At 43.0% G+C, this 19,853-nt stretch overlaps 1 long non-coding RNA gene across 1 annotated transcript in view; it reads left to right on the forward strand.

Moving 5' to 3' along the window:
* Window positions 1–14,160, forward strand: part of LOC145064790 (uncharacterized) — a 67,476-nt gene extending 53,316 nt beyond the window's left edge. Inside the window, exon 2 of the long non-coding RNA XR_013688083.1 lies at window positions 13,820–14,160. This is a non-coding gene — a long non-coding RNA (uncharacterized LOC145064790). The remainder of the gene's footprint in view (window positions 1–13,819) is intronic.
* Window positions 14,161–19,853: the final 5,693 nt, after the last annotated feature.

Genomic DNA, 19,853 nt, shown 5'->3' on the forward strand with positions numbered 1-19,853 from the left:
TGGAAGGGCATTTAGTAGCTTCTTGTTTATTTCAGACTTTGTCAAGAAGATTCCAGATATGCTCATCTCAGTGGTGAGAGTTGTGAACCATTGAAGCTGCGCCTCCAGGGTCTCACCAGGAATGTAATTGAACATGTTGAACCTTTGACGCATCATGTCTTGGCGACTCCTTCATATCTTCATTCCCTTCATATACTTCAATTAGGGCTTCCCACAAAGCCTTTGCTGAAGTATACTCCCTAAAACCTTGAGCTATATCCGGAGACAGGGCCATGTTAGAGTGGCCAAAGCCCTTTCTTGCTCTTCAACATTCTCAAAGTCTTCATCAGTGTAATTCTCAATTTTTTTGTCAACCACTTGCCCTGCAACAGTGGTGGTTATTCTGACAAGATCTTTTACGATGCTTCTCCAAATTTTGAAGTCCTTCATTTTGATATACTTCTCAATCCTGTACTTCTATTCAAGAAAACCTTCAGCAGACAACAGTCTTGGGATTCGAGTGGTTGTGCCCATTACAGAGTCCAGCTCATGGTGATGTGTTTGACTTTGTGAATCCATTTAAAATTAGTTTAAGTAGAAATTAAGGTATTAATTAAAAAGAATTTGAGTTTCTGGTCAAACAATAGTTCACGGGCAAAAAATGTTTACGGCCGTAAACTCTGTTCACGGTCGAGTTTACGGTCGTAAAGAGTTTGCGGTTTAAGATTACGGTCTAAGAGTCCAAGTTTCTGGTTGTTGAAGAATCCTTATTCACGGCCTAAGAATCAAGTTTACGGACCAAGAACTGAGTTGAGATTGCGGCCATAATCTGTGTTTACGGTCGTAAGCTCTGGCCGTAATCTCCCAGAAATTCGAGAAAAACGTAATTTGTGAATTAAGCTTGAAACCCTTTCGCAGCAAACACCATCTTTAGTCGTAAACAATGAAGAATACTGTAACAACGCAAATTTTCAAACAAATTTTTCTTTTTAAAAATATATTTATTTCCATTCATAACAAGGCATAAATAGTTTGAGTATTCCGCCAAATACAAATAGTCAAAATCCCAAGATCATAAAAGCAGTCTTCAGTGTGTATCGATCACGCCGGCGCCTTCCCACGGTCCTCGCTAGTACCTGAAATACATGTACAACAACTGTAAGCATAAATGCTTAGTGAGTTCCCCAATATACAACTTATGCACATACGCCTTTCCAGGCCCGACCTTCCGGTCCATGTGTCTCAAGGGACTTCCGTCCCTGCTGGGTAAACCTTCCGGTCCTACCCACGCCGACCTTCCGGTCCATCACACAACATATCGCCTTCCGGCCCATAACATATTGCCTTCCGGCCCATAATATAATCGCCTTCCGGCCCATAACATACGTAGCACATATAACAAATAACTTACCACATATAGCATACATATCATATATCATATCCGACCTTCCGGTCACACAGTCAAACCCTTCCGGGTACAATATAGTGAGAAGACTCACCTCGTAAAGGCTGAACGCTAGCAAATCCCGAAATGACTCGTGCACAACCGACGAGCTACAACCTCCCTGGAATATGCCCTCTCTGTGTCTCCAAACCACAGAACTCGAATCCCTTGCTGTTCCTTTAGCCAAAACCCTTCTCCTCCTTGCCCAACAATTTCTTCAAGCCCTAATATCCTCCAATCTTGCTCTAGATGCCCACAGCCGTTTAGGGTTCCTCTCAATCGACTAAAGACGGACAATGACGGCATATAAGAGCATTATATACGATCCAAAACCGAACGGTTAGGGTTTCTGCTGAACAGCGTCGACTCGCCGAGTCCATATCTGGACTCGTCGAGTCCAGTCGCGGACCCGCGACCAAGTCTGTGATCCTACTCGGCGAGTCTAGGCTCCAACTCGCCGAGTCCCCTCTTAACTCACCCCAAAAACATAATTAAACAATACCTGAGATTTCGGGCTGTTACAACTCTCCCCCACTTGGATTAGACTTCGCCCTCGAAGTCTCACTCTGCAAATAGTTTCGGATGCTGCTCCCGCATCTCGCGTTCCGGTTCCCAAGTCATTTCCGATCCCTTACGGTGTTGCCATTGAACCAACACCAGAGGTACCTCCTTGTTCCTCAGAACCTTGATCTTTCGATCTCTGATAGTCACTGGTCTCTCCGTGTAATTCAGGCTCGCATCCACCTGAATATCCTCCAATGGAACCACTGCCGACTCATCGGCTATGCACTTCCTCAACTGCGACACATGAAAAGTGTCGTGGATCTGACCCAACTCCGCTGGCAACGCCAACCGATAGGCTACCCGACCTATCCTTGCAATCACACAAAATGGCCCAATATACCGGGGCCCCAATTTGCCCCTCTTCCTGAATCGAATCACTCCTTTCCAAGGAGAGACCTTCAGGAGAACGAAGTCGCCGACCTGGAATTCAAGCTCGGATCGGCGCCTGTCTGCATAACTCTTCTGTCGGCTCTGGGCAGTCAATAACCTTTGTCTCACTTGCTGAATCTGCTCTGTCGTCTGGAGCACGATCTCCGTGCTGCCCATCACTCTCTCTCCCACCTCTCCCCAGCAAATGGGGGTCCGACACCTCCTACCATACAACAGCTCAAAAGGTGGCATACCAATGCTCGAATGATGGCTGTTGTTGTAGGAAAACTCTGCCAATGGTAAATACGCATCCCAACTACCCCCGAAGTCTAACACACACGCTCGGAGCATGTCCTCCAGCGTCTGAATCGTCCGCTCGCTCTGACCGTCTGTCTGGGGATGGTATGCGGTACTAAAATGCAATTTAGTACCCAGCTCCTCATGGAATTTCTTCCAAAACCTGGAAGTGAAGCGCACATCACGGTCTGACACAATCGAGATCGGCACCCCATGCCGAGATACCACTTCTCTCACATATATCTCTGCCAACTTCTCCGCGGAAGAACTCTCGCTGATGGCAAGGAAGTGTGCACTCTTCGTCAACCTATCCACAATCACCCAAATTGCATCAACTCCCCTGGCAGTTCTCGGCAATTTGGTGATGAAATCCATAGTGATCTGCTCCCACTTCCACTCGGGGATCTCCAATGGCTGTAACTTGCCATGCGGTCTCTGGTGCTCAGCCTTAACCCTACGGCAGGTCAAGCACCGCTCGACGAACCATGCAACGTCCCTCTTCATACAGGGCCACCAATACTCTTTCCTCAGGTCCAAATACATCTTCGTAGCACCGGGATGGATCGAGAATTTCGATCTATGAGCCTCTTCCATCAAAGTAATACGCGTACCGCCCACAAACGGTACCCAAATCCGACCCTGAAACGTCATAAGCCCTCGCCCATTCTTAACGAACTCTGAAATTAATCCCACGACCCGCTCTTTCTTCTGCATTTCTGGTCGCACAGCTTCGGCCTGCGCCCCACGAATAGCATCCAATACTGGAGTCATCACAGTCAGTCTCAAGCATACATCTCGCAATGGAGTGCTCTCCGCCCTGCGGCTCAACGCGTCGGCTACCACATTAGCCTTGCCTGGGTGGTACAGGATCTCACAATCGTAATCCTTGACCACATCCAACCACCTCCTCTGACGCATATTTAGGTTGGGCTGATCCATCAAATACTTCAAGCTCTTATGGTCCGTATATATGGTACATCGAACCCCATACAGGTAGTGACGCCAAATCTTGAGAGCGAACACTACTGCTCCCAACTCTAAATCATGCGTGGGATATCTCGCCTCATGAGGCTTCAGCTGCCTCGACGCATACGCTATCACATGACCCCTCTGCATCAACACTGCACCCAGTCCCGAAATCGATGCGTCGCAATATACCACAAAACCCTCCATCCCTTCTGGAAGGGCTAATACCGGGGCTTCGCACAACCTCTGGCGAAGTGTCTCAAAGGAGGTCTGCTGCTCGGGCCCCCATGAGTATGCAACACCCTTCCGGGTCAATCTGGTGAGTGGCACTGCGATCTTGGAGAAATCCTTGATGAATCTCCGATAATACCCTGCCAACCCCAGGAAGCTCCTGATCTCATAAGGTGACTTCGGCACCTCCCAACTCATTACCGCCTCAACCTTGGCCGGATCGACCAATATCCCTTTCTGATTGACAACATGTCCTAGAAATTGGACCTCTCGCAGCCAGAAGTCACATTTGGAGAACTTTGCATAAAGCTTCTCCGACCTCAATACCTCAAGGACCTCCCTCAAATGCTCCTCATGCTGCTCTCTAGATCTAGAATACACTAGAATGTCGTCGATGAATACAATTACTGACCGATCCAACATCGGTCTGCATACCCTGTTCATGAGATCCATGAACACCGCCGGGGCATTGGTGAGTCCGAAAGGCATCACCACAAACTCATAATGCCCATATCGCGTCCTAAACGCTGTCTTCTGGACATCCTCCTCCCGCACTCTCACCTGATGGTACCCTGACCTCAGATCGATTTTGGAAAACCAAGTTGCCCCCTGCAACTGATCGAATAAATCATCGATCCTCGGCAACGGGTAACGGTTCTTGACCGTCAACTTGTTCAACTCCCGGTAATCAATACACATCCGGTGTGAACCATCCTTCTTCTTGACGAACAGAATAGGTGCTCCCCACGGCGAACTGCTCGGCCGAATGAATCCCTTCCCCAACAGCTCCTGGAGCTGCGAGGACAACTCTTGCATCTCTGGAGGTGCAAGACGATAAGGCACTTTAGCAATAGGCGCGGCCCCCGGAACCAGATCGATACCAAACTCTACTTGCCTCACAGGAGGTACTCCCGGCAGCTCCTCGGGGAAAACATCTGGAAACTCACGCACCACAGGGACCTCCTCAACTGATTTCGGTCTCTCGGGAACCTCCCGCGTATCCATCACATACGCCACAAAACCCTTACAGCCCTGCTGTAGACACTGCCTTGCCCTAGCGGCCGAACAAAAAGCTGATCCCGAACGGGTACCCTCGCCGTACACCGAAAGGACTCCCCCACTATGGTCTCGTATGGTCACCAGCTGACGCTCACAGTCGATGACAGCGCTGAATCGGCTCAACCAGTCCATGCCTACGATGACACAGACATCACTCATCGCAATAGGGATCAGGTCAATCGGGAATTCAACCCCGAAGATCTCTAGTACACATCCCCGAAGAACCTCCGTGGCACAAATCACTTTCTCGTCAGCTATAGAAACTCTCAAAGGTCGACTCAACGACTCACGACTAACGCTGATATGCTGACTGAAAGCTAAGGACACAAAGGACCTACTCGCACCCGAGTCAAATAACACTAAGGCAGGCACAGAGTTCACAAGAAAAGTACCTACGCATATAATAACATAAGCATAACATCTCGACATTAAAATAATTACATGAATTACAACATACCTGCCACAACATCGGGCGCAGCGCGGACCTCCTCCGCAGTCAGCTGAAAAGCTCTCCCCCGAGCCCTCGGGGCCTCGGCCTTCACCGGTCGAGTCGCAGTAGCTCCGGCAGCAGGTGCAGATCCCTGAAGAAGCTGAGGGCACTCGGCCTTCCTATGGCCAGTCTGGTTGCAATGAAAGCAAACCGTGAATCCCTTGGGACACTCCCTAGCAATGTGCCCCTCCTTGCCACACTTGTAGCAAGCACCAGATCGACACGCCCCCTCATGACCCTTGCCGCACTTTCCGCAAGTGCGGCTCTTCGAACCTCCCGTCCTCGCATCGGCGGACTTGGTCCGCTTGGCTGCCGGCTGGAACTGAGCCGGTCGCCGGTCCACCCGCTGAGACTCGGCCTCCTCCCTGGCCTGGGTCTCCAACTCGATCTCGCGCTTCCTGGCATTCGCCTGAAGCTCAGCAAAAGTATGGTAAGTGGAGTTTGACACAAACTCCCGGATATCTCTCCTCAACACTCCCAAGTACCGGCTCATCCGAGCCTGATCAGTGGACACCAGCTCGGGGCAGAACATCGCCCTCTCATGAAACTTCCGCGTAATCACCGCAACAGAATCAGTACCCTGCTTGAGGGTTAAGAACTCCTGCACCAATCGTTCCCTCTCCACCGGGGGAAAGTACTCATCCCTGAACATGGCAGTAAACCCCTCCCATGTCACCGCTGTAGTCTCTGCCAAAGTGAAGTTCGCCGTCACGAACTTCCACTAGTCCTTCGCTCCCAGGCGGAGCTGGTTCAAAGCGAACCGTACCCTCAGGTGCTCCGGGCATGAACACGTGTAGAAGCACCCCTCTATGTCCGCGATCCACCTCATCGCAGCAATCGGATCCTGCGTCCCATCAAACTCCGGTGGCTTCGTGTTGCTGAACTCTCGGAACAGCAACGAGTCACCTCCCTGTGGCCTAGCAGCGACCACAGCTGCGGTAGCTGCAGCGGTTGCAGCCTCAGTCAACGCGGCGTACCGCTCATCGAATGTCTCCATCAGGGTGGTCTTAATAGACCCAAACATCTCCGGGATCTCAGCCCGGATCACGGCCGCCACCTCCTCGTGAATCATCTGACGAATATCCTCGTCACTCACACCGCTCGTACTCGCTCCGTGGCGTGGTCTAACCATGATGTCTCTGAAATACAACATAAAACTATCAGAGACTCCTCCGAGTATAATCGTACTCGATACGCAACCCTACTCAGTCCCCGATATCCAGGGATTCTTACTTGGGTCTCCCACTGACCCGGTGTCCTCGGTAGTACGGGCCCAATACTACCGACCACACCGCATCAGTGTTCATCCCAAGTCTTCCTCCCCAAACTCCGGATAGTGAGTACTCTACTTCTGATATGCACTATCTACCCGCATACTAGCAAAGCATCTCATATAGGCAAACTTCCCTAGACTAAGGCATCACAAATCAGGCCACTCTAGTCCTATCATGAATACCTAGTCTTCTAGCATGCATAACATTTCATATCATATAATATTGTAAGGTATTTTGGGGATCTTTACCGTTCGGGCGCTGACTGATCGTACACACTGCTTCTTTCTTGCTTACCACAAAACCATTTACAAAAGTTTATGCCTTTATTTAAAAAGTTTCCTCAAATCCTCGGTTTGAGTTCAGTTACCCCCGAAGGTGCACCCGAATCCCTCAAACCAAGGCTCTGATACCAATTGTAACAACGCAAATTTTCAAACAAATTTTTCTTTTTAAAAATATATTTATTTCCATTCATAACAAGGCATAAATAGTTTGAGTATTCCGCCAAATACAAATAGTCAAAATCCCAAGATCATAAAAGCAGTCTTCAGTGTGTATCGATCACGCCGGCGCCTTCCCACGGTCCTCGCTAGTACCTGAAATACATGTACAACAACTGTAAGCATAAATGCTTAGTGAGTTCCCCAATATACAACTTATGCACATACGCCTTTCCAGGCCCGACCTTCCGGTCCATGTGTCTCAGGGGACTTCCGTCCCTGCTGGGTAAACCTTCCGGTCCTACCCACGCCGACCTTCCGGTCCATCACACAACATATCGCCTTCCGGCCCATAACATATTGCCTTCCGGCCCATAACATACATAGCACATATAACAAATAACTTACCACATATAGCATACATATCATATATCATATCCGACCTTCCGGTCACACAGTCAAACCCTTCCGGGTACAATATAGTGAGAAGACTCACCTCGTAAAGGCTGAACGCTAGCAAATCCCGAAATGACTCGTGCACAACCGACGAGCTACAACCTCCCTGGAATATGCCCTCTCTGTGTCTCCAAACCACAGAACTCGAATCCCTTGCTGTTCCTTTAGCCAAAACCCTTCTCCTCCTTGCCCAACAATTTCTTCAAGCCCTAATATCCTCCAATCTTGCTCTAGATGCCCACAGCCGTTTAGGGTTCCTCTCAATCGACTAAAGACGGACAATGACGGCATATAAGAGCATTATATACGATCCAAAACCGAACGGTTAGGGTTTCTGCTGAACAGCGTCGACTCGCCGAGTCCATATCTGGACTCGTCGAGTCCAGTCGCGGACCCGCGACCAAGTCTGTGATCCTACTCGGCGAGTCTAGGCTCCAACTCGCCGAGTCCCCTCTTAACTCACCCCAAAAACATAATTAAACAATACCTGAGATTTCGGGCTGTTACAAATACGGTCAAAAATTTGATTGTAGGATGTTTTGACACTGGTTTTGCTCTAATACCAATTGTAAGGTCCTAAAACGGATCTTACTAGTGATCACACAACCAAAACAATGAATAACAACAAGAAAGAAATAGAAACGGAAATCAGAACAAGCTTGCAGACGCTTCTATTGATAAAAGACGTCTGGTACAACTTGTGAATAAAATAAGGGTATACAAAAGATACCAGATTGTAATTTACTTCCAAATATGTAATATGACAAACAAATCAAACAACTCAAAACTGCAACCCAAAGAATGCAACTGAAAAACTGAAATTCCGTATTAAGCCGTTTAGAGAAAAACAAACACTCTAGTTTCGTACTACGTGTTTCTCCGTCTCCATAAAGATAAAGAACGTCCAAAACAGAGTTCGTATACAAAAGATATAACCATTTTAAGAATTCAAAACCCGTATAATACTAATTTTCTTAAAATTGCTAAAGCCGTTTCTATCCGTTGAGGTACTTGCACACCTGAAATGGAATTTCATAAAGCATTTTTGGATTTAGGCTATAGCTTAATATTTAATTTCATATTTGAAATATTTTTAATAAAAATATTTATAAAAATTTAAAAATCAGATGTTTTCAAATTTATTAATCACGAAACCTTAAACTAATGATTTTGACGTGATTTCTATTAGTGGTAATGTATCCCGGAGAGGATGTAAAGGTCCAATACGACTGATGTGAATTTTAAAGGTAGAAAGAACACAACACTTCTAAAATCGTGTGCAACTATGTATAGAGGTCGAGGACATGTTTTGTGGTCAAATGGAAGTCATCTTATTAAAGTTTTATAAAATATGCAATGTATGACAATCATATAAAGTCAATGCATAGATGTTATATAATTAAAATTATATAACACTACTAAATATATATAAATTTATATATATGTCATCTAAATTTTCAAATACCAATTAATAGTATATATGACAAATTTTGATGCTTATTATGTATAAATCTTCAATTCCTTATATTTTTATCTCTTAAGCATGCATTATATATGTGTTAATTGTGGAATTAAGAGACCAATGTTTACAAATTAACAAATTTACAATTCCTAACTTATAAGTTAAATTTATACATATAGCATGAATAAAACCAATAAAATTTCTCAACGATACATATACACAAATCCGTACTTAATTAAATCAATATACATTATTCATACAAAAATGAGACTATTACAAATACAAGTTATAATATTGCTAAATACATACTTAATTAAATCAATACACACATTAAATACAAAAATGAGACTATTACAAATACAAGTTATAATGTTGCTAAATACATACTTAATTAAATCAATACACACATTAAATACAAAAATGAGACTATTTGCAGTACAAACTATACAAATTATTGTACAACCCTTATTTTATACAAAGACACACACAAAATAAACCATTGTCTCCATAAGTAACTGCAGGACCAGTTTTCTTAACATAATCTTCCAGGAGAGACTTTGATCCTGTCATATGCCTTGAGCAACCACTGTCTAAGTACCAAAGATGCTCCTGACCCTGCAGTGCTGAGAAACTAGTTAGAACACACTGACCCATTCGAAGATGGGTCATTCACAAAGTTATTTGATAATAAATTATAACATTCCTTAGGAAGACAATTTAAAGAGTTTGACTTAAGAGTCCATTTTTCATTCCTAAATTTAATATTTTCAGCTCTTGAGGATGATTTATCAAAAGAACATTCACTGATCTTGTGAGAGGAGTCACCACATCTGTAACAAACTCTAGTTCCAAAGTTCTTCTTGGTGAGCAAATTTTTTGATTTAACACATTTTGATATGTAAGATTCACCAATAGAGCTTTGAGTCCTTTTGTTTATCACTGACTCACGACTGAGTTCAGTGTCAGAATGAATTTGATCAGTGTTAGAGGATGAAATATCAGTATCTGATTTTGACTCATTCACAGATGGATTGCAATCAGGGAAGTGCTTGAGTTGTTCATGAACAGCATGAAACACTCCATTAGAGATAGGAAAAGCAATAATATTCTCAGTCAGAGGGGTTGGTCTAACAAGATGTGTAGGATAAGAGGTCAGATCAATTCCAGTAATTTCAACATTACATTCAGTGATACCATCAGAATTAATAGTACAATATTCATCAATTAAACTTTGATTAATAAAAGAGTTACTGACAAACTTATTTTTGAAATTAATTTTCATCTCTTCCATGGAATAGACCTCAGATTCCTTTTCTTGTGATTTAAAAACCTTTTCAGCTTCTGCAAAATTACCCCCAAGAATTTTTTCACAAGAATGAGGAATTTGAGCTGAGATAATATAATAGGCATTCTTATGAGATTTTGCCCAAGTGTGGAGCACAGTTTGTTCTTTAATCAAAAGATTTTTAACATCGTCAATTTCAGCAGACAGGGATGAATTTGACAAACTGGTAATTCTAAGATTTTCCTGCGTGGACTCAATAATGCTATTTTTTATGGATATATCAGTTTCAAGAAGATCAATTTGATTTTGCAAATTTCTTATGGTTTGATTCTTCTTAGAATTAATGACACCCAAATACTCAAACATTTTGATTTTTTCATTCATTGAATAGGAAACAAAGTTTTTAACCTGGTACATTGAAGAAGAGTCAATGTTGTGCTTCCTGGAATTTTCAGCATCAGACATATCAGTGTCAAAAGTACTTTTGTCTTTATCGGGAATATCCGGGTCCTCTATTTTGACCATGAGACACCTGACTTCATCATCTGATGACTCTTCATCAGTTTTCCATTTTTCTTCTTCAGCTACAAGCACTTTATGTTCCAAATTTTCAGCTTTCAGCTTCTCAGTCAGCTTGTTGTACTTCTGCTTCCAGTATTCATCTGTGCCTTGTTTCTTTTGTTTACAATCCTTTGCAAAATGATCAGTGCTCCCACAGTTAAAGCACTGAGCCTTCTCTTTCTTATCAGCACCATGCCTTTTATCAGCTCCTGACCCTTTTGAGAACTTTCCACCAATCTTCTTTTGAAACTTTGAGAAGTTTCGACCTGATTTTTCAAAGGTCTTCACAATCAAGGCTGCACTAGCTACAACCTTTTCAATATCATCAGTGTTAGTTTTAGATGAATCAGTGTCTGAATCACTTTCAGTGTCTGAGTCTGCCACAAGCTTTTTGTTGGAGAACAAAGCTACAGAAGATTCACGCTGAGAATCCTTCATCAGTTCCTTTCTTTGAAGCTTGGATTCTTCATAGTATCGAAGATTTCCATAGAGACTTTGTAAGTCCATAGAGTTGATCTTCTCGCTGTTTTTCAGCACATCAACATGATTCTCCCAACCTGCACCTAGAGAATCCAAAAACTTTTGCACTAGAACAGTTCTATGCTTCAACTGATCTAGTCTCCGAAGATCGTTAACAAGAGTATTGAATCTGTTAAAGGTTTGAGTCAAGGTTTCACCTTTCTTAGCAAAAAAATGTTCATACCTTCGGTTAAGATCATTTATTTGAGAAGCCTTGACTTCTTCAGTTCCTTCAAAAGATACAGTCAGCGTATCCATCATCTCTTTTGCTGAGATGCAATTTTGAACCAGCCCAAAGATGTTGTATGGCAATGAGTAGCTAATAGCCGCACGAGCACGAACATCCAAACCATGTTTTCTCTTGTCGTCTGCCGTCCAGTTTTCTTTTGGAGTTTTCTTCATAGTGCCATCAGGAACATTGTTTTTAAGAGGCTGATACATCGGAACATAAGGACCTTTTTCAACGATGTCCAGCATGTCTTCATCAACAGATTCCAAGGCATATAGAGCCTTTATTTTCCACATAGCAAAGTTAGTTTCATCGAAAGGAGGGATTTTAGCAGAAGGATGATTTGACGAGTTTGATGAAGAAGAAGATGAAGCCATTTGTTTGATAAAAGAAACCTGCTCTGATACCAATTGAAGAGGCCTTTAGATCAATCGAAATATCAAACAATGACTACAAATAAGAACAAGAGAGATTCACGAAGAAAAACTTTCACTAAGAAAGATAATCTCACAAAGAGATTATCGTGTGCACAAAGCGACGATTAGGATTTATGAAAGGCGTAGCCATTCACAAACCTATACAAAACAATATATACTGCTATTCTAGATAATCCCTACAATTCAGGGATACGCTAGCTAATAAAATCAAGATAACTAAGGAAACAGGATAAATACAAGATTTTTTACAACGTACTAAATACACTAAACTATTATAAACTGAACTGCTGATTCGCTGGTGCTGACGCTGAGATATACGCTGACGTTGGGTCTGTTTTAAACATTATCATATTTCAAGGCTTGACCTTTCATACATATACGAAAAAATTATACTAGTGTATTCATAACAATAAGGTAAATTATTAAATAATAATATTTTTTATAAACTAGATTTATTGTATTTTCACATTAAAAGGGAATTGATTTGTATAAACATAATTAGGCACATGTATTCCCTCCTAAATAATTATAATATTAAAAAAGGGGTCGTAAGCACTCACTTTCGTAGCATGAGTTACAATCGTTTGAATTCGGTTTCTATGAGAAGCTAGACGTGAGAAAGCGTTAATCCACAATTCTTGAACTTTGAAATATTCTCGGGACCATTTCATAACAAGTTGGAACTATTGGGGACTGATTTGTAACTTCACTAGAGTATAAGGGATGTTTGGTAATTTAATTAACCGAAGTAGGACTACTTTGGTAAAAATAATTTCAAAGGAGGGGCAAAAATAATTATTTTTATTCGAAGTTTGAAGATTGGGATTTCTTATGTTAAAAATAACGTAATGAGGAGTTGTTTGTGGATAAATGGAATCATCTTTTGGGGATCGAGGCCTATTTTGAATAAAGAATTTAAACAGCAAGGGCATTTTGGTCATTTCTTAACTCAAAACTGGCTTAGGGCTTTTTATGCCCGTGTTCGTTTTATGATCGGGTAAAAATAGAGGCACAAATTCGAACACAAGGCAGATGCGAAGGAAGGCACTGAGGCAATGAGGAATCGGAAGCAAATTAGTTGGGAGGGAAAAGACTCGATCCCCATCTGGTCGGGGAAAGGAATCATCATCGATTTCGACTGATTGAGAAGACGACCGAACGGGATCGTCATAGAAACGAGGGAGTGGAAAGCTGGACACGAACGAAGCAGCAGGGGAAGAGGCGTACAATGGTAGCAGTGCTTCATTGGTCGATTAATCGCGAAGACGGACCGCCGTCTCTGGGGTTCGACGAGGCCGAAGAGGCAAAGCAGCCAAGCTGCTGGGGTCTTCGGTTGTTTGATTCGGTTCCAGCAGCGGTAGTCGAAAAGGGAAAATACGAGGTTTCGGTGGTATTGATGTGGAAACATGAAGAGGGAGAAGGCGAGGGCAGAGGTCTCGGTCTTTGGCCGGTCGCGAAGGAGAACGAAGGCGGAATCGTAACGCTCTCTTTGAAGGGGCAAGACAAGCTGCGATATCTCGGGTGGGGACGGCTTGGCAGCAAGGATCGATGGAAGGAAGAAAAGGTTCGATGATAGATTTTTTTGGTGCTTGGAGTTCAAACGCAGAAGATATTACCGTTTCTTTTTTTTTTCTTTCTCTGTGATTTCTGAATAAGAATGTTGAAGATAAAGGGGCATTTTTGGTTAGATATTTGACTGAAAAAGATAGATTTAATCAATAAATTTAGATGGTGCTTTTGGTTTTGCTGTTTTACAGGGAATGAAAGAAAAGAATCATTGAGGCTTTACAAGAACAACACCTCCAATGGAGGCGTTCTTGACTGGAATGAAGAAGAAGAATGAAGGAAATGGGTGCTGTGTTTTTGGTGATTTATTGTCTGCTCTACTTGAGGAAAGAAACACGTGTCCTTTGAGTTTGAGTGTTTACTTTTGCATTGTACAGTTTTTTTTTAGTGTGGTTTTGATTGAGTGTGATATTAGGTTGAAGAAAATTTTGCACGTAATCAAGTTGTGATGTGCAGGGACAAGTGGTGTTGGTGACTTGTGTTTCAGTTGACAACTCACAATGAGAAATAGCTTCTAACTAGTTTATTTTAACCAGTTTGTGTTGGGAGTATTTTTGGATAAAATGGTTTATTTTGTGTGTGTCTTTGTATAAAATAAGGGTTGTACAATAATTTGTATAGTTTGTACTGCAAATAGTCTCATTTTTGTATTTAATGTGTGTATTGATTTAATTAAGTATGTATTTAGCAACATTATAACTTGTATTTGTAATAGTCTCATTTTTGTATTTAATGTGTGTATTGATTTAATTAAGTATGTATTTAGCAATATTATAACTTGTATTTGTAATAGTCTCATTTTTGTATGAATAGTGTATATTGATTTAATTAAGTACGGATTTGTGTATATGTATCGTTGAGAAATTTTATTGGTTTTATTCATGCTATATGTATAAATTTAACTTATAAGTTAGGAATTGTAAATTTGTTAATTTGTAAACATTGGTCTCTTAATTCCACAATTAACACATATATAATGCATGCTTAAGAGACAAAAATATAAAGAATTGAAGATTTATACATAATAAGCATCAAAATTTGTCATATATACTATTAATTGGTATTTGAAAATTTAGATGACATATATATAAATTTATATATATTTAGTAGTGTTATATAATTTTAATTATATAACATCTATGCATTGAATTTATATATATTTAGTCGTATTGGACCTTTACATCCTCTCCGGGATACATTACCACTAATAGAAATCACGTCAAAATCATTAGTTTAAGGTTTCGTGATTAATAAATTTGAAAACATCTGATTTTTTAATTTTTATAAATATTTTTACTAAAAATATTTCAAATGTGAAATTAAATATTAAGCTATAGCCAGAATCCAAAAATGCTTTAGAAAATTCCATTTGAGGTGTGCAAGTCCCTCAACGGATAGAAACGGCTTTAGCAATTTTAAAAAAATTAGTATTACACTGGTTTTGAATTCTTAAAACGGTCATATCTTTTGTATACGAACTCCGTTTTGGACGTTTTTTTTATCTGTATGAAGACGGAGAAACACGTACTACGAAACTAGAGTGTTTGTTTCTCTCAAAATGGCTTAATACGAAATTTCAGTTTTTCAGTCGCATTCTTTGGGTTGCAGTTTTTTGTTGTTTGATTTATTTGTCATATTACATATTTGGAAGTAAATTACCATCTGTTATCTTATAATATGTAACAGTCCGAAATTCAGGTGCATCTCTTAAACCCTTCTTCTTTACCAAGTTGTCAAGTTTAGCCCCTAAAGGAAAAAGTATGGCAATTGAGTACGCTGGGCGTACTGAAGAGTATGATGTGTGTACTCATGCACTTATTTTGGATGCGGACTCGCCTAGGTACGCTGGGCGTACCCAGGGTTACGCTGGGCGTAGCTGGCCCAGATGCAAAACCCTAATTGTTTCTTGAGGACTATAAAAGGAATGATATGGTCTTGTCCCCAGCCACCATTGCACAGAGAGAAACCCTAGGAGAGCAATATCATCGTTCTTCAGCTTGTGTGTGAGTGTCTTGAGCTAGAAAGTGCCTTTGTGTGACAGTAAAGAAGAAGAGGAGGTTCTTGTGGATGCTAGAAGTTGGAGTACAAGCTTGGATCTGAGTTCTACAGAGGGTGGAGCTTCACTTGGAGGTAAAAAGCTCAAAGCTTTCCTTATCATTTTTGATTTGTGCTTCATTGACCAATTTTTAGAGTTTTTGGTCCCAAGGCAGAGACTTTATGAGCAAATGGTCTCCATAAGCTTAGATATGCCCTATTTCAAAGTAATATGAGTTGTGGGTTCATAAAAATCCAATCTTGGACGTTAAGATTAAGTCATGCATGAGATTAGGGATTAATGGGAAAAGAGGTTACATGTTTGAAGTGAATGGTGACCTTTATAGCCATGCAAAGGCTTAAAGGTTTCGACTTTATGGCTTAAGAGGCATTAGAGAGCTTAGATCTGGAATATGAGCCTAGGTCTTAATGGATTCAGACTAAAAATGAAGGAAATATGAAACTGGGACTTACGCTGATCCCAGTACGCGCCGCGTAGGGGGTCGAGTCCCCCGATTCTGGTTAGTCGAAGTACGCCCCGTGTACACGAGTTAGTACGCCCCGCGTACTGCTTGCTGTTGACTTTTAGGGTTTTGGTCAACATTTGGACTTTTGTGTCAAAGGGGGGGGGGGGGGTAAAATGGTCTTTTACCCTTCTGTGGGATTGTAGAAAGAGTAACCTAGCCTTTGGGAGCCGTTATTTAGTTGAGGAAATTGTTTATGTTGTTAGGCGGAGGCTAGATCAGTATTTCAAGAGCGAGATTATCCGAGTTACCCGAGGTGAGTCTTCTCACTATACATTACCTAGAGTGGTATCTATGTGTAGACCGGAGGGTCTTATGTGTATGTGTATGCTTGAGATTTTTTATTGTGATGTATGTATGCTATGTGTTGTATAGACCGGACCGGAGGGTCCAACGAGTTACGGGACTGAAGGGTCCCGCTGAGACACATCGACCGGAATGTCGTACCGAGATATAGCCTCAAGTGGCGTATGTGTTGTATGTGGTATTTTAGGGAACTCACTAAGCATTTATGCTTACCGTGTTATGTGATATGTGTTTCAGGTACCAACGAAGATCGCGGGAAGTCGCCGACATGAGTCGTACACACTGAGGAATTTTATGTATTGAGATCTTGGGATTTGTTTTATTCGGATAATATGTGAAACATTGTATTTTGGAATTTCCTTATGAACGAAATTATGTGTTAAAAATAAAAAATTGTTTTGAAAATGTACGTTATTACAAGTTGGTATTAGAGCCTTGGTTTGAGGGATTTGGATGCACCTTCGGGCGTATCTGAACTCAAACTGAGGATTTGAGAAAGTTTTTCATAAAAAGGAACAATTTTTCTAAAAGGATAAAAGAATCTTAGAAAAGCAGAAAGAAGTAGTGTGTACGAACAGCCAACGCCCGAACGGTGATTTCCCAAAATACCCTTACATTATGTGTTATGATATGTGATATGATATGTATTGCATGCTAGAGTAGGTTAGGTATTCCTATTAGGAATAGAGTGGCCTGATTTGCGATGCCTTACCTTAGGAGATTACTACTGCTATGAGATGCTTCGAGAGTGAGTAGGTAGCAGTGAGGAGCTTACGAGAAGTCTACCGAAGGGTAGCCTATGCTTAGAGAGACATAGAGTACTTGTGATCTAGGATCCTAGGGGGATGACTTGGAATGAATGTTGATGCGGTGTGGAAGGTAGTATAGGGCCTATACTATTGAAAACACAGGATCAGTGCACAGTCCAAGTAAGAATCCTTAGGTTACTAAGGAACAAGTAGGGTTGAGTTATTGGGTGTGAGTATACTCGAGCGAGTCTTTGATATTTATGTTGTATTTTAGAGACATCATGGTTGGGACAGGCCACATACCAGAGACGAGCGGTGTGAGTGACGAGGAGCTTCGTCAGATGATCCAGGATGAGGTGGCTGCGGTTATCCGTGCAGAGATACCGGAGATGTTTGGGTCTATCAAGACCACCTTGATTGAGACATTTGACGAGAGATACGCAACGGTTGCTGAGGCTGCGGCTGCTGCAACTACTGTGGCTATAGCTGCTGCTAGACCTCAGGGGGGTGACTCGTTGTTGTACCGGGAGTTTAGCAACATGAAGCCACCGGAGTTTGATGGGATGCAGGATCCGATTTCTATGATGAGATGGATTTCTGATATCGAAGGATGCTTTTACACCTGCTCGTGTCCGGAGCATCTGAGGGTTCGGTTTGCACTGAACCAGCTTCGCTTGGGGGCGAAGGACTGGTGGAAGTTTGTAACGGCGGACTTCACTATGACAGAGCTTACCGCGGTGACCTGGGAGAGGTTCACCGTGATGTTTTGAGATGAGTATGTTCCCCCTGTCGAGAGGGAACGTTTAGCCCAGGAGTTCTTGTCCCTCAAGCAGGGAACAGAGTCTGTGACAGTGATTACGAGGATGTTTCATGAGAGGGCGTTGTTTTTCCCTGAGCACGTGTCTTCTGAGCAGGCATGTATGAGTCGGTACTTGAGCATACTGAGGAGGAATATTCGTGAGTTCGTGGCGAACTCATCATACCGGACATTTGCTGAGCTCCAGGAAAATGCCCGAAAGAAGGAGATTGACCTGGAGACTCAGGTCAGGGAGAAGGCCGAGTCTCAGAGGTAGGACAGGAGACTGGCACAGGCTTAGCCGGCAGCTAAGCGGGCAAAGCCCGCTGATTCAAGATCTGGGGATCCAAAGGGCCGCCCTTGGGGGAAGTGCGGCAAGAGTCACGAGGGGGTGTGCAGAGCTGGGGTATGTTACAAGTTCGGGAAGAGGGGCAATATGCGAGGGATTGCCCCAAGGGATTTACGGTTTGCTTTCAATGCAACCAGATCGGCCATCGGAAGGCTGAGTGCCCATAACTGCTACAGGGATCACCGTAGGGATCTGCACCTGCTGCTAGAGCTACCGAGACCCGACCAGTGAAGGCCGAGGCACCAAAGGCTTGTGGGAGAGCCTTCCAGTTGACAATGGAGGAGGTCCGCGTAGCGCCCGGTGTCGTGGTTGGTATGTATTCTTTCATCTATTTATTTTGAGTTTGAGATATTGTGCTTATATTAAGGTATGCGTAGGTGTTATTTGAGTTTGACGGCGTACGGGATGAGGATATCCAGAAGACGGCGTTCAGGACTCGTTATAGGCATTACAAGTTCGTGGTGATGCCTTTTGGACTCACCAATGCACTGGCGGCGTTCATGGATCTCATGAACAGGGTGTGCAGGCCGATGTTGGATCGTTCGGTGATCGTATTCATCGATGATATATTGGTGTATTAGAGATCCAAAGAGCAACATAAGGAGCATTTGAGGGAGATCCTCGGATTTTTGAGATCAGAGAGGCTTTACACGAAATTCTCCAAGTGCGATTTCTAGTTACGAGAGGTCCAATTCTTGGGGCATCTCGTCAATCATAATGGGATATTGGTCGATCCGGCCAAGATTGAGGCTGTAATGACTTGGGAGGTGCCGAGATCCCCCACCGAGATCAGGATTTTCTAGGGTTGGCCGGCTATTATCGGAGATTTATAAGGGATTTCTCCAAGATTGCCATTCCTCTCACCAAGTTGAGCCGGAAGGGAGTGACTTTCAGTTGGGGTTCTGAGCAGCAGGCCTCCTTTGAGACGCTTCGTCAGAGATTATGCAAAGCCCCAGTGTTAGCTCTCCGAGAAGGGATGGAGGATTTTGTGGTGTATTGTGACGCATCGATATCATGATTGGGTATGCAGAGAGGGCACGTGATAGCATACGCATCGAGGCAGCTGAAGCCTCATGAGACAAGGTATCCCACCCACGATTTGGAGTCGGGGGATGTGGTGTTCGCCCTCAAGATTTGGCGCCATTATTTGTATGGGGTTTGGTGTACCATATACACGGACCACAAGAGTTTGAAGTATTTGATGGATCAGCCCAACTTGAACATGCGCCAGAGGAGATGGTTGGATGTAGTAAAAGATTATGACTGCGAGATCCTGCACCATCCGGGCAAGGCTAACGTTGTAGCCGATGCCATGAGCCGGAGAGCGGAGAGTGCCCCGATACGAGATACTTGTATGAGGATGACGATGATAACTCCAATGTTCCATACCATTCGTGAGGCCTAGGTAGAGGCCGTGAGACCGGAGAACCGCAAGAGAGAGTGGGTGATCGGGCAGATACCTGAGTT

Source organism: Lactuca serriola, chromosome 7 (genome assembly GCF_051521515.1).
Source record: "Lactuca serriola cultivar US96UC23 chromosome 7, Lser_US96UC23_V15, whole genome shotgun sequence".
NCBI lineage: Eukaryota > Viridiplantae > Streptophyta > Magnoliopsida > Asterales > Asteraceae > Lactuca > Lactuca serriola.